This window comes from Phascolarctos cinereus, unplaced genomic scaffold (assembly GCF_003287225.1).
Source record: "Phascolarctos cinereus isolate Bilbo 61053 unplaced genomic scaffold, phaCin_HiC Scaffold_3;HRSCAF=262, whole genome shotgun sequence".
NCBI classification, from domain to species: domain Eukaryota; kingdom Metazoa; phylum Chordata; class Mammalia; order Diprotodontia; family Phascolarctidae; genus Phascolarctos; species Phascolarctos cinereus.
This window is the reverse complement of record NW_027555736.1, coordinates 213,528,204-213,534,203: the sequence shown is the minus strand read 5'-3', so window position 1 is coordinate 213,534,203 and position 6,000 is coordinate 213,528,204.

The window sequence follows — 6,000 nt, the reverse complement described above, 5'->3', positions numbered from 1 at the left end:
AACTAATTTTCTTTCTGTGCAATGAGTTACGTTATCCAATTTACTATAAGGGCCTTTCAACCTATACAATTCTACAGTCTCTGTAAAGAACTCCATAAGTGTATTCTTTCTTTTATTTTTTCCTCCTCTGAATGGAAACTTTGTTATACCACAAGCTTTTAGGGCCTCAGAAAAAATATATACATTTGGTTGGTTGTTTTTTCTTTCTTTCTTTCTTTGCTCCAAATTGAAATTGAGCCCTATGTCATCTCTGAATGGAAAGTTTCTTCTTTTTTTTTTGTTTCTTATTCTTCCTCAATTGACCATATGACACTCTCAAAGTAATAAAACACCATTTAAATGAAACATTCTAGGCAATAACCACTGAGCTCCAGTACCATTAAATATTTATCAATACAATACAACATGTTTCACTGTGAAATAAACATTTGGCTCTGTAAATTTAATAGTTTCCAGTAAAAAGAGAAAAAAAAATCCTCCCAGAGTCTTTGCAGTCTCAAGTACTGGATTTAACAAATAAATAGTTCATGATGTGCCAAAACTGAATTGCCAAATGATTGACCACATCCTACATTGCACAAGTAAAGGCCACTGTTGTTTTTACAAGTGTGCTTCATTCAGTGTTTAGCTTCATTGTATAAATAGTATGAGGCTGGCTTTTCTAAATTAACCTTTACTTTCAACTAACTACAGATGGGGTAATAGGGGTATAGGAAAAAGAAGCAAAGGGATTTGTGGAAGAAGTACCCCCCAAAGACCCTGACCCCCAAATTTTCTGCTAAGAATCAATATGTGCTTATTTGAATTTTTCTAAATTGGACACTTAGAAAATATGGTTTCATGTATTTTGTTTGCAAATGCAAATATGTTCAGAATTAAAAAGCTTTCCTCAGAAGAGAAATTTAAATCCAGAAAGATGCATAGTATAGGTGGATAGTATTCTGTAATTCTTCAAGGCATGCTTGCTAGTGCTCTCCCCCTTCTTTAAATTATCATGTATAAACTCACATCTTTACATGTTATATCCCCCTACAACTTCCCCTAGCAGAATATAAATTTCTTTTAGACAGAGACTACTTCCATTTTTGTCTTTGCATTTCCAGAAATCAGCATGGAATATCTGGGGATTGCATTGAATAAGATTCGATAAAAAGTTGCCATTCTTTAGCTCACTGAAGATAAACTGAATTCTTTGTGCCTATGCAATACCACCATTTGGATCAAAAATATGTCTGACATTCAGGTGACAAAAAATGGCAACTTGATTTCCCCAATCTTTGTGGCAGGGAAGGAGTGGTGATGGTGGTAAGAGTGAGGGTGTTGGAATTAACAGGAGAATGAAGAACTCTGGATTTAGAGTCGATGATTATCTAATCAGCCAATGAAAAACCAAATTTGTCATTTTATTGCATTTTCAAGACGATGTCAAAGTGTCTGGTAGACTCACCTTTTTCCTAAGTTGTTTTGTCATATGTGTTACAGATAACTTGGGCTCTTTGAAAGGCATCATGACATTGTGGCCAGAAAGCTGACTTCAAAGCCAAGATGGCCTCACTCTGATACATGCTGGTTATATGATTCAGGCAAATTACTTAACCTCTCAATGTTCTAGATAGCTTTCTGAAACTATAGGAGTAACCTCATCTGGGATTTCCTATAACAATGAATATCCATTACTAATACAAATATATATATGTACCCACATACATTTATATGTGGGTTATGTATGTATCTATGTACAATGATGGTAACTAGACATACTAGTGATAATGATTATATGTACACGTATGCACGCATACACAAATATTTACAGGCATATAGTAACTAGGGACATTAAGGATGACAAATATATATTTATATATATGTATTTATATGTTATATATATAGTAACTAGAGATATTAGTGATGCTAACCATATGTGTGAATGTATGTATGTATATATGCTACATATATATATGTGTGTGTGTGTGTGTGTGTGTGTGTGTGTTGTGTATTTTGTACTTACAACAATGTTTTTTTTGGAATAATAACTTAGAAGTCACTACTTCATTATGCTAGAATAAAGTTGAAATGATATACCTTGTGGTACTTGTAATGAGCAATATTTTAAGGATTTTGTTTTGTCTTTAAGACTTTGACTAAAATGAATAGGTCTTTGAATGTTGGGGGAAAAAAATGTGACCTTGACCATGTATATTCATGAGTATTTAGAGCTAAACTCTGATGGTGGAGAGTGAAATGATTTAATTTGGAAACAACCCAGTTGGGCTATCCACATCACTACTCAAAATGATGGTTTACAGTAGTAAAATCAAAGTGACTTTGCAGACCACATTACCACAAAGGGGACATTTTTCTCCTTTATTTGGTACTTGAATGACAAATATCATGTAATTACATGCCCAATTACAGATTTTGGTAGGGCTTACTGACATGGTGGCCCCTTGAATTCGAATGTTATCTACATTTGCAGGAGACTGTGGAAAAATTTATCTCCTCTGTTAATTGGTCAACCATCCAGCTGAAGGATCCATTAGCTAGAATGGGTTCCTTACATAAGATATGGCATGAGGCACAACATTGAATATACCATGTGACTGACAGGAAATACAGTTGTCATTCATAATATGGTGTTATCCAGTGTTTCCAATTAACTGTTTATTCACAAGAGCATCCTAGGGTTGATACATGAACACTTCTGAATCAGGACATATGGTCATTTCCTTCATAAATTGTTATTGAGTATTTTTTACATTTAATTTACTGTACTATAGGGTAACAAAGAAGCATAAATCACACAAATAGACTCTAGTAATTTATAATAAAGTGTGGGGGAAAAGACATGCCTAACTAACACCAGGAACTATAAAATAATTTTCATGTATATGGCATAAATAAAATACTGCTGAAGAGGGAGAGGGTGTCCCCAGCCAAAGTGATTGGTGAATATTTCATGCTGGAAATGACAGTTGATGAGGATCTTGAAAGGTGAATAGAATTTTGAAAGGTGGATTTGGGTAAAGAAAGAATTTCTGGAAAAAGGAATGATATGAGAAAAGATGGAGAAGCAGAGGACATTTCAAGACAGTGCTTTGTGGGTACATCTATATCAAGAGAGCAAGATGTTGATGGTGTAGAGTTAAAAGAAATCATCAGAAAAGGAATAGCTGAGTGGAGTCATTAAAGGGACCAGAGAGTGGAATTATTAAAATCCAGAGAACAGAGAGTACCTAGAAAGAACAATGACCCCTTCAATCAAATATTGCAGCAAGTTCAATAAGTATGGGTGTTGAGAAAAAGTTATTGAATTTTGAAATTAAGAGTTAACTAATTGTTAAACTTAAAGAGATGAGTTTCACTAGGATGATAGGTGTGTTGGATGTAGCTTTTATTCCAGTACTCTTTTCATTCAGGTTTAATACTGGGGCAAAATGAGGCAGTCAGATAAGCACTGAACCGTTAAGAAAATTAGCTTTACTTTACCCTAACATACCAAGGATATACAACAAGGATGCAGTGGCACTTCAGTTCTCTGGAGGAGGCCCCATCTCATTTTCCTACAGAAATTCATCTGGTTATACAGATCAAGATATGTTGAAAGACATAGCATTTGTTTAGTCTTTAGGAATCCACCAACTGTGAAGGAACTAAACTCCAGGTAGCTGGGACTTTTTAAGCTCTTAGGTGGCCAGGAAGCTGCTCAGGAAAGGCAGGCCAATCAGGTCCTAGAGGCAGCTTTGTTTCCTTTTAGGAAAAGCTAATCTATGCCTTAGGAGAGAAGGAGGAAAGGCCTGGGCATGTTGTGTGTGGAGAGAAAGAAACTAGGAAATGTTGGGAAATATTAGTCCTATCACAAGGTGGGAAGATGGATTTCAAGGGGTTGGTAAATGATAGGCAAGAAGTGAAGGCAGCTCCTCCCTTTCCTCTCCCATACCAGAAATTTGTCTGTAAAAGGGAAGAAAGACAAAAGATGGTAAGTTGAGGGAATGGGAGAGTCAAGAGAAGGTTATTTGAAGAGCACCTGGGTAGCACATGGGATAGAATCCAGGACTGGAGTCAGGAAGATCTGAGTTCCTATCCAACCTCAGACATTTATTACTTACTAGCTGTGTGACTCTGGGCCAGTCACTTAATGGTTCAGTGCTTTAATTTACTCATCTATAAAATGGGGATAATAATAGCACCCAGCTCAGAGGGTTATTGTGAAAATCCAGTGAGTGAACATTTCTAAAATATTTTGCAAACTTTAACATGCAATGTCAATGCTAGCAAGTACAATTATTAAGGATATAAGCAAACCATGTTTCAAGGCAGTTTATAATGAGATAATGGATATCAAGAGATGAAAGATTAAAATAAGGAGTAACTGTATAAAAAGGGATGTGATGGAATTGAGGTTATAAATGTATCAGTTGGCTTTGGTGAGAAGAGCTGTCTCTTCATCAGAAACTGGAGTGAAGGAAAAGAGAGTGAATGAACTGTTGAATGGGGGGATATGTTGATTGAAGCAGGGGTTCTTAACCTGTGTTCTGTGATTATACATATATATATATGTATATATATATGTATATATATATATGCACACAGATATATACACATATACACACACATATGTGTGTATATATATATATATATATATACATATATACACGGATACATATTGATACAAACAATTATATATGCATATGTGTATATATATATATATATATATATATATATATATATATACACGCACACACATATATTTAATGTATTTATAAATGGGATTCTAAGAGGTAGCTTATACTTTTTACCAAATTGTCAAAGAGGCTCATGATACAATAAAGATTAAGAACCTTGAACTATATTATTATGCAATTTTAGAGTTGGAAGGGACTTTTGAAGCCTTCTAGTTCAACTGCTTCATTTTAGAAATAAAGAAACTGGACCCTGAGAGGTTTGGTGAGATCTGTTTCAAATAAATAATCAATGACAGAACTTACTTAAATCTTTTGATCCCCACCCCCCAGTCTAATTCTTTACTTCTGCAAGATATAGCTACATTTTAATTGGATACAAACCCTCAAATATGATGATGATGATGATGGTGATAATGATGATGACAATGGTGGTGCTGATGATGATGAAGATGGTGATGATGATGATGATGATGGTGGTGGTGGTAGGGGTAATAATGGTGCTGCTGCTGCTGCTGCTTCTGCTGCTGCTGATGACATTTTAGGCATCAGTCAGAGAGAAGTTTTGGAGGGGTAGTGAGTTTGAGGGGATAAGGATGAGAACTTCATATGATCATGAATCTAGAGCTAGACAGAAACAGTCCACTTAATCCCATCCCTTCCTTTTACAGATGAAGAAACTGAGACCCAGAGAGTTTAAGTGACTTCCTCAAAGTCACATGTATTCACATATCAGAGGTGGGATATAAATAAAGCCTTTTGACTTCTGAGCTAGTGTTATTTCCATATCCTGTCAAATAATATCATGTATATATAGCTTCTCAGTGAACCTAAGTATTAAAATCAGCTTCTTCTTTATGAATGGAGACAATATGTAGAGACAGTTTAGTAAAGACTCCAATTTTACAGATTATTCCTGGCAGCAGTACTAATCTGATTATAAATTATTAGGATCATTTTGTATAGGACAACAATAAAAAAAGGCAACAACAAGCATAATTGTTAGTTGAAATCAATAATACACCAGTTGATCAGATTTATTTGTGCTAACATTCTTGTTAAGAGATGTGTCCTATACTACGATAATTGGAAATATCCCATTTCCCTATAGTATTTTTAGGAAATTTCCTCTGTGTTAATCTGCATTATTATAATGTTACCATGGCAGTTTTCTATTTCTTTTTGATCTGCTACTTTCAAAAAAGTACTTTGTAAGTGTGCCTGTGATGTTTTTTTTCCCTTTCTTGTAGTTGTAGCTTGTGAATATCTTTTATCATGCATTGCAGTTTTCCTCTAACTAAAAAAAAATCTTTTACACAACAGG